The sequence below is a fragment of the Canis aureus genome, chromosome 17 (genome assembly GCF_053574225.1).
Source record: "Canis aureus isolate CA01 chromosome 17, VMU_Caureus_v.1.0, whole genome shotgun sequence".
Classification (NCBI taxonomy): domain Eukaryota; kingdom Metazoa; phylum Chordata; class Mammalia; order Carnivora; family Canidae; genus Canis; species Canis aureus.
In genome coordinates, this window is record NC_135627.1 from 16,165,455 (window position 1) to 16,176,003 (window position 10,549).

Consider the following 10,549-nt stretch of genomic DNA (forward strand, 5'->3'; position numbering starts at 1 on the left):
CAAAGATTTCAATTTATAATTTCAAACTTCCAGAGGTCATTTTTGGTCTTTTCATATTGTGTCTGTTGTCTTTCACATAGTTGAGTGCTGGACAACATATTCTTCCCCAAATCATGCATTGATACCTTTAGACTGCCTTACACATTGCACATGGGATTTGCATATATCATTGCACCAATGAAGATTGTGTGCTACACCCCACAGCAGGGCTGCCTGCCAGAGGCCGGCTCAGTTTCCAGAGTTCTTAGGGTTTTCTTCCTGCACAGTTTGCATACTTATTTGAATATTTAATTTCATTTTAATCCTTACTATTTTAGAAAGGTGAGTGGGAAACAAACTAACATAAGAAAGTAACCCTAGTGGTAAGTTTCACAAATGTAATACCCCTGGATGGAAGATGGTGATTAAGTGGGGATAGACTTAACACTCCCAGGATATTACCTGGTTAACTGTGGGGGGTAGTTGCAAAAGGAAAGAATAGAAAGGGTAATAAAAACCCTAAAAGTGCATCATCAGAGATTATGTGGAAATGGTGAAGTGTACTCGAAATGTTTAGAATATAGTTTCACTCCCTTAGAATATATTTTTGCTGCTGGTCATTCAACCTCAACGTCTTTGGATATTTACCATCATTAGAATTAGATTTGGCTGCTGTCCGGTAAACGGTATTTGGCCAAGGTTAGTTTTATCTATCATCTGTCTATCTATCTATCTATCTATCTATCTATCTATCTATCTATCTATCATCTATTTATCTATCTATCATCTATCTAATCTATTTATAAAGATTTAATTATTTGAGAGAATCGAGACAGAGGGAGTGTGAAGTGGTAGGGACAGAAGGGGAAGGAGAAAGAGAATCTCAAGCAGACTCCTTGGCTGAGTGTAGAGTCCAATCTCATGACCCCAAAGTCATGACCATGACTTTACCAACTGAACCACCCATATGCCCCTAGCTAAGGCTAATTTTAATTTGCAATCCTAACCCTGGACTATTCTGTTTCATTAGGCTATTAAGCATGTAAAAGTAATGTCTGTGTATTTAAAGTGCTAAATCTGAGCAAAATGAATTTCATTCCCCCTCTCTCCAAATTATATACTTACTGAACAAGCTTAAAGAAACTAAGCAAATGTAACTTGGCTCTTTTATCACTCATCACTGTTACAATTCAATTAACAAATAGTAATTATATTCCTAACCCTAATTAAAAAGGCTCTTTCAAAAGTAGTAGGCATAACTGAAGTCACAACCTCAAGGTCCAGAAAGAATTATATTTCTTTTTTTTTTTCCAGTTATATGATATTGGACCCAATAGTAAGAAATTTAGGATTTCCATCTCAGGGCTCTCCCCTTCCTGACCTGCTCAACACTCCCAGGGGTTGCATAATCTTTAGTCTGACTCCATCCCTGAGGGAAAAAGCACTGGCTTTTAATTAATTATTAATCATTCTTTATATTGCTTCTCATGATTCCTTGTGTGGATTTTGAAAACTGGCTATAAACAGTTCAGCCAATCACCTTGGTTCACTTTTTTGTAATGTTTCAAAAAATTTTTTTAAAGTAAATACAAATTCGACTTTTTTATAGTTTTGATTTCAATTGGAAATTAATTAATAGCTTGCTTATTTGTAAAAACCTAATACATTTTGAGTATTCTAGAGCAAAACGTTTTTGAACCACAATATGAAAAGTAATTTAGGGATCCCTGGGTGGCGCAGCAGTTTAGCGCCTGCCTTTGGCCTGGGGCGCGATCTTGGAGACCCGGGATCGAATCCCACGTCAGGCTCCCGGTGCATGGAGCCTGCTTCTCCCTCTGCCTATGTCTCTGCCTCTCTCTCTCTGTGTGACTATCATAAATAAATAAAAAAAAAAAAAAAAGAAAGAAAAGTAATTTAAAATTTACATTTACTTTGCAGTTTCATGAAAATTTATTAAAATATTGAATGCTTTAAGTACATTTATATTGTATTTCTAATCCTCCAATCTTTGCTATTAGCATAGCATAAATTATGTAAAATTTAGAGAGAAAACATATTGAATTTGCTAACATTAAGACAAAGCTTAATTTTATGGAACATATGAAGGAATATTTATAAAATAAATCTATAGTTTTATTACGTCTTTATCTTATTACTCATCCAAATCTTGCTGGCTACGACACAAGACCAATCATTTGAAATAATAATTGAATTTAGTTGTCTTTAATATTTCATTTACTTTCAATTATATAAAACCACAGATTTACACATATTTTTCAACTTTGCAGTAATAAAGCTGCATTTGTTGTATTTGAGGTTTTGCAAACCTCAGCAGTTTGCAAACTTTTTGTGTCAAGAGCCAAATGGTTATTTTAGGCATGTGGGTTGGACAGTTTCTGTTGTGACTCTTGACATCCTTTTTCCCTTCTTTCTGGCTCTTTTTTCCCCCTCTCAGTTTATGGAGATATTACTGACAGAGAGCACCATGTTAAGTTTAAGGTGTATAGTGCAATGGCTCGACTTACATATATTATGAAATGGTTGCAAGTTTTCTTAACATCCATTCTCTCATGTAGATATCTAAAAAAAGAAAAAATGTTTTTTCCCTTGTAATGAAAACTTTTAGTATTTGCTATCTTAGCAACTTTGAAATACAGCATACAGCAGCGTTAACTACAGCGATCATGCCGTACCTTATATCGCCACCACCTATTTATCTTATAACTGGGAACTTATACCCTTCAACCACATCCTGGCCCACTCTTTACTGAGAAGTTCTGTACTCCCTTATCTTTGGCTGCCCTTTGAAGGGTCCTGTTTCTTTTTCTTTGCTTGAGCTGCAGTTGGATGCAGCTCACTCAATGACACATACTCTCCTCACCCTGGGTACCGGCTGCCCCAGGACCATGGGGTTTGACATCAGATTAGTGTTGTTTCTGATCTCCCTGTCTCTGTCCCTGCAGAGGAAGGACAGTGTTTCCCCTCGGGACCTGGAGGTCCAGATGGCTGATCACACTTCTTTCCTGGGACAATGGTGCCACCTGCTCTTATTTCCAAAAGAAGCTAATCTTGGAGGCTTCCATGGAGTCCCACATCCACTGCTATAGAGGCCCACATTCAATGACTCACCTTCCCTAAGACACCCAGCTCATATTCAGGCATCCCTTTCTTTGAAGCAGAGAACATGAAATCAACCCAACGCAGAAAGACAGATTGAATCTCTAGTGGAATATCGGGTTACATAACTCAACCCAAATGTTGGGGTCTCCCAGGATTGCCACAGCCATCCCCACTTTGTTCATGATGGTTATTGACTTTCTAACAAAATTTCTTTGATGACTACTACTATAATAGGCTTTCTTCCCTGGTGAGTTCTTTACATAATTTTCCCCATCTCTCATTTTCAATTAAAATGGAAATATTTCACAGGATTGGAAGATGGAGGGAAAGAAGAAGGTTTTCCTAGTAGCTTAATTTCTTTGCTTTTCATCCTGTGCTGAGGCAGAGTCATACTAAACATTCAAGTCTGTTACCACATAGACTGGAGGAAATTTTGTGATTTTTTTCTGTTTCTGTCTTTATCTGTTTCTTTCTGATTTTTTAATCACAGGGAGCAGTTTTTGGCGATGAAACATAAGAGATGTAACTGTTAGTCACTGTGTTTGTAGGTAACTTAGGTAGTGATCATCAGTCCACCACCTTACGTGGTACCTAGATACCTGTGTTGAGGGTATAGGTGTCATGACAAAGTAGGCAGAAGGAATGGTTTTTATCAATAGTTCATATTATGTCAGAATCAGAACTAAATCTCACCAGATTTTCAGTAGGACAAAGTTGGGTTATACAACAAATTGAGATTGGATAAATGACTAGCTATTTGGAAAATTTTAAAGCTGGCTTCCTAATGTTATTCCTTTTACCGAAATAGATTATAGCTAGATGAAAATTCAAATTTAAGAAATGAGACTGAGAGTAATAGAAGAAAATGTAAGTTAATTATCTTTATAAAATAATGGCAGGGAAGGCCATTTCTAATTACCACACCAAATTTAGAAAGTATTTTTAAGACTTAGCATTAATTTAGAAAATTGTAAATGCTCAATAGATTGACAACATTCAAGTGTTAAGCATTTATTTTTTGACCAATACATATGTGTGTCTGATGCTGTTCTAGAAGTGAGTAAGCAAGTCTTACTTCTGCCCTCATCCTGCTCCAGTCTATTTCCATCCTGTCTATTATAGCAGCAAACCCCCATTCAAAATCCTCCAATCACGGGATCCCTGGGTGGCGCAGCGGTTTGGCGCCTGCCTTTGGCCCAGGGCGCAATCCTGGAGACCCAGGATCGAATCCCACATCAGGCTCCCGGTGCATGGAGCCTGCTTCTCCCTCTGCCTATGTCTCTGCCTCTCTCTCTCTCTCTGTGACTATCATAAATAAATAAAAATTAAAAAAAAAACAAAAAAAAACAAAATCCTCCAATCACACCCATCTCACTGCGAGTCAAAACCTTATGATGACTTATGAGACCCATAAGATCTGTCCCTTTCTTTCCCTCTTTGAATTCTACTCCTATCACTCTCCCTGTCTTGGTCATTCTATGTAAGCCACACTGGTTTCCTAGCTCTTCCTCAAATAGCACGTTCTGCCTATGGGCCTTTGTACTTTCTGTTCCTTCTCTTGGGACTACTTTCTTCCTTGACACATGCATGGCTTGCCCTCTTACTTGCATATTTTCATGCCAAGGTCACCTTCTTGGTGAGGCCTTCCCTGTCCACCTCATATAAAATTTCAGCTTCCCACATTGGCACTTTTTATCCACCTCTCTCATTTATTTATTCTCATTAGCTCTTAACGTTATCTAACATACATTCACTGTCTGTCTCTTTGCACTTAGTAGAAAGTAAGTGTCACAAAGGCAGGGATGTCTGTTCCTTTCCAGTGCCTAGGATAGTGCCTGACACAGAGAAGTCACTTAGCAAACATTGGTTAGATACTCGAATGATAGATAATAACAGTTCAACTATTTGGATTAGCGACTTTAGGAAATTAAAGATGCAAGTTGGCACTTGGGAGGAAGTTCAGAGCTGTATCTACTGGTTTGGGAACTCCTCTGTAGGAGGTGACCACCAAACCATTGAAGTAAAGGTGCAACATGGTTTGGCCCTGAGGTTAGGATGACTGGAAGGATTAAACCACCAGAGAGGCACACACTTATCTCCTAGTTCCTGTGAGCCTGGAGAGAGGCACAGCATTGCTGGGACTCCTGCTCTGGTGCTCACAAGACTGCCATCGAGGTGTGAGCTATGCCCACAGAAGCTCTGCGATGATGAGGTATGTTGTTTTAAGCATTCATGTTTGTGTTCATTTGTTACACAGCAATGGATAACCAGTACACGGGTATGGAACTTTAGAAGGCTTGCCTTGACTTTTACAGGTCATAAAGCTTATGTTGCCACTGGACTGGGGAAAGGCTGGCTTGGTTCCTTGCTCCCTGGGCCTCACCAGCAGGCTGCCTGCTTCCTAAAGCCACCGAGGGAGAGACACTTTCAGCACGATGGACATTTCAGGCTAGCGAAATGTAATCTCACGTACATGGCCATGGACTTCCTGTCACTTCTGTGGTTTTCTAGTGGTTAGAAACATGTCACCGGTATCCCATGCCCACAGGAAAGAGAAGACGTGGCAGCATGAAACCAGGACCTGGGCACCCCGGGCTCAGCCATCTCAGTCTGCACACCATGATACACAACAGTGCATGCCAGTCAGTTTCGAATAGAGTCGAGTGACAATCCAAATCTGCAAAGCCAACCATCAATCAGTAGCCATTTGTGGCCCCTGCCTCCTCTCTCCCTGGCATGCAGGCCTCAGAGGCCCCTGCCAACATGCTCCCCGCTTCCCACTCCTCTCCTTCACTCCCTGCATTTCACTGCTTCTGGCAATCGCTTCCTCTGGATTTCTGAAGTTTGAACTCTGATTCCCACCTTCAGAGTTCAAACCACAGCACCTCACAGATAGTCTTATCTTCTCTGCTTTTCCAAAGGGACTTGCATGGCTGCTTCCAGAACAGGATCTCTTCCTCCTTTCTTCCTTTTCTTGACTGTGTACCAGCCCGCCGTCGCCTCAGTCTGAGGGTCTGAGCTGTTTTCCACTGTCCAGACTGGACACCCCCTTTTCTTTAAACCACTGTCCGTAGGCACCACGGATCTTGAAAAACTTGCTCCGGTTCATCTATTTCTAAAGTATTTCCAGCACTGAGCTCCCTGAGCTCCTCACTCTGACTCAGACCTTGGATTTTCTCTAAGATTAAAAAAAAAAAACAAAAACAAAATCATCTCAGCACCTTTTAAAGTGACTTCCTGCAATATGCTCAATGAACTCTAAGGCCCAGAGCTTCCTTCTTCTTCTTCTTTTTTTTTTTTTTTTTTAAGATTTTATTTATTTGTGTGTGTGTGTGTGTGTGTGTGTGTGAGAGAGAGAGAGAGAGAGAGAGAGAGAGGCAGAGACACAGGCAGAGGGAGAAGCAGGCTTCATGCAGGGAGCCTGACGCGGGACTGGATTCCAGGACTCCAGGATCATACCCTGGGTCGAAGGCAGGCGTTAAACCGCTGAGCCACCCAGGGATCCCCCAGAGCTTCCTTTTTGATAACCCACACCCATCCAGGCTGAATGACCACATACACTATTTCAAGGGTTCGTTATTCTCTGGGAAATGGATCTTTATTTTCAAGACACCCCTGTCTGGGTAGTGAATGTTTTCCATACATGACTCCAGAAGCCACACGTGGCTCCAGGCCTATGGCCCAGCCCAGGCTGGGTGCCAGGTCCAGTGTCTTGGGTGTGTGACTGCACCATCCCAGGGGTCTTGTGGTTGGAAGGGTCCCCTGCTCACTCTAACACTGTTGTGTGACAGCAATATGCATGCTCTGTGTGCCTGCTGCCCCTGCTTTCACATATAGCCTTGCAGATGCCCCATGAACCCAAACTTCCAGGGCACCCACAGTGTGTGAGGGAGTTCAGCAAGATATAAAGTGGATACCAGCAGGCATGTTGCACCCAGACTAGGAAGTAGGAGCACTGATGACCCCCAAGGGCCATGCCTTCATTGGGATGAGAACTTGCTTGGGATGCAGAAAGTGGGTGATGGTGTTCTAAGTAACACGAGTGGCCAGCAGACCTCATCACAGTGTTTCTTGCTGTGTTACTTCTCTTTTAGGCAAGGACTCACCCTCACAGTACAACACCGAAGGAAAGAGAAAACCAGAGCAACCCATAGCTCCTTTTCCTCTTGGCCTTCCTTCCTCTGCGATAAGCAGCAGGTAGAGAGTGTTGATAGAAGATGTGAGTATCAAGAAGTGAAATGAAAACAGTCTAGTTCATTTGGTGCAGTGTTTTCACTGTCCTGGTGAGAACAAAATACATATGCACCAGCTAAGAAGTACAGATGGTGCAATTTCAGTGGTTTCCGCACGAGAGTGAAGTGCGCTTGTATTTTCATTTAAAACTGTCAACATACAGCATAAAAATGACCAATAAAACTCATGCTGTATTTTAACTCTTTTAAAACTTCAAACAGCATTAAACAGCAAATTAAAAAAGAAAAAAAAAAAACCACCACAACACGTTGGGAGAGAGATCATGGAAGGGAGGGAAGCGGTTTATAGTTTAGCAGCTCCACCCGTACCTTCTTGGTGCAGGAGGCATGGTGGGTTTCTGCTGGGGGTGGGGTGGGGGCGGCACATTCGGCAGCTGTGCCCCTGGGGGTGCCGGCTGAGGTCAGAGACGAGTCCCTGTATTCCTCAAAGGCATGCAGGGCATCAGTGGAGTCTGCAGGCCAGCAAGACCCTAGAAGAATATTCAAAAACTGCTTATGATAGCTCCCTTCTGTCTCTCCTAGGCCTCAGAGCGGTTACAGGCAGGCCAAGTCGCCGACTTTCCCAGGCCTCAGGGCTGTGGGACTGACCAAAGCTTGTCAAAAGCCCCAGGCAGGGCCCCTCCGCACACAAGTGGTCTCTGGTGGGGACATCAGAATGCCACACGGAAGGAGGGAGAGTTGCCTAAGAGAAGTCCAGTTGTGGGCCAGATCAAAAGACTTTTTAAAAACCTATATAATCTCAGATGTTAGAGAGGAGGCCAGAAGAAAACCCTTCTAGAAAATGGATGCGACCTGACCTCAGAACCATGGCAATGTTATCAGCTTTGGTTCAAACCAGCTGAGAGGGGAAAAATGCAAAGCGAGGAATTCTTTTTTGGTTTGATTTACACGTATTGTGAAGTGACTACACAATAGGTATAGCTATTGTCCACCTGGTCATCTAGACACAATTAAAAGGAAAATAAAGGAAATGGTTGTTTTTTTCTCCTTGTGATGAGAACTCTCAGGCTTTCCTCTCTTCACAACGTTGCTATGTACCATGCCACCGTGTTAGCTAGAGTCAAGTTGTACCTTCCATCCCTAGAACTTATTTATCTTACAACTGGAGGTTTCAACCTCTGACTGCCTTTTCCAATTTTCCCTCCTACCCTTCCTCTCTGTTAACCACAAGTCTGAGATCTGTTTCTATGAGTTTGATTTTTTGCCTTTAGTTTTTTGGTTCTTTTAGATTCCACATATAAGTGAGATCATACAGTATGTCTTTCTCCGTCTGATTTATTTCACTTAGCATCATGCCTTTGAGAGCCATCCATGCTGTCACAGACAGTAGGATTTCCCTGTTTTTCGTGTGTGTGGCTGAATTATATCCCATGATATAGATATACCACAACTTCTTTATGCATTTATCCACCAATGGACACTTGGGTTGTTTCTATGTCTTGGCTATTGTAGGGAATGCTGCTAAGAACATGTGGATGCAGATACCTCTTGGAGTTACTGCGTGTTTTGCCTTTGCATATATTCCCAGAAGTGGAATTGCTGGATGATGGGGTGGTTTTATTTTTCACTTTTTTCTTTCTGTCTCTCTCTCTCTCTTTTTTTTTTTAAGATTTTATTTATTTAGTAATGAGAGGCACAGAGAGAGAGGCAGAGACACAGGCAGAGGGAGAAGCAGAGGGAGAAGCCCAACGTGGGACTCCATCCCTGGTCTCCAGGATCAGGCCCTGGGCCGAAGGCGGCACTAAACCGCTGAGCCACCCGGGCTGCCCTATTTTTCACTTTTTGAGGCTGCTTTGTACTGTTTTTCATAGTGGCCGCACTAATTTATAGTCACACCCACAGCGTGCAAGGGCTCCCTTCTTTCCACATCCACACCAGCATCTGTAACCTTTTGTCTTTTTGATGATAGTCATTCTGGCAAGTAGGAGGTGATGTCTCATTGTGCTTTTAATTTACATTTGCCTAATGACTAGCTACGTTGAGCATCTTTTCATGTACCTATTGGCTTTTTGTGTCTCCTCTTTAAAGAAACAGGTCTTTTGCCAATTTTAAATTGAATTTTTTGTTTTTTTTGGGGGGGTTGTGGTTTTGTTTTGTTTTGCTATTGAGTTCTTTATATTTTAGATATTGATCCCTTATCGGATACATGGTTTGCAAGTATTTTTCTCCATTTTGTGGGGTTAGGTTGTCTTTTTATTTTGTCAATGGTTTCTTTTGCTGTGCAGAAAATCTTTTTAGTTTGACATAGTCTCACTTGTTCATTTTTTATCTTGTTGCTTGTGTTTTAGTTTACATATCCAAAAAAATCATTGTCAAGACCCATGTCAAGGAGTTTTTCCCCCATGTTCTCTTCTAAGTGTTTCATGGTTTCACATTTCACATTAAGTCTTTAATCCATTTTGAGTTAATTTTTGTGAGTGGTGCAAGTTATGGGTACAGTTTCATTCTTTTACATGTAGATATTCAATTATCCGACCACTGTTTATTGAAGAAGAGACTATCTTTTCTCCATTTTGTATTCTTGTCTGCCTTTAAAAATATCAGTTGACCATATATGCTTGGATTTATTTCTGGGCTCTCAGTAGTGTTCCGTTGATCTATTTGCCTGTTTTTTATGTCAGTAACATGCTGTTTTGATGACTATAGCTTTATAGAAAAGCTTGAAATCAGGAATTGTGATGCCTTCTGCTTTGTTCTTCTTTTTCAGGATTTCTTTGGCTACTTGGGGTCTTTTTAAGTTCTATATACATATTAGGAGTGTTTTTTTCTACTTCTGTAAAAAATGCCATTGGAATCTTGATAGGGATTGCATTGAATCCACAGATAGCTTTCAGTAGCATTGGCATTTTAATAATATTAATTCTTCTAACTCATAAACACGGGATACCTTTCCATTTGTTTTGTTTTCTTTGATTTCTTTCATCAATGTCTTGTAGTTTTCAGTGTCTGGATCTTTCACCTCCTAGGTTAAATTTATTTCTACGTATTTTATTGGTTTTTGTATCACTGTAAATGAGATTGATTTCTTTCTCATAAACTTCATTGTTAGTGTGTAAAAATGCTACTGATTTTTGCATGTTAATTTTGTATCCTGCAACTTTGCTGAATCCATTGATTAGATCTAGCAGTTTCTTGGGTGAGTCATTAGAAGTTTCTATATCTGGGGATCGTTTTTGGATGTGTGCCAAACACGGCTG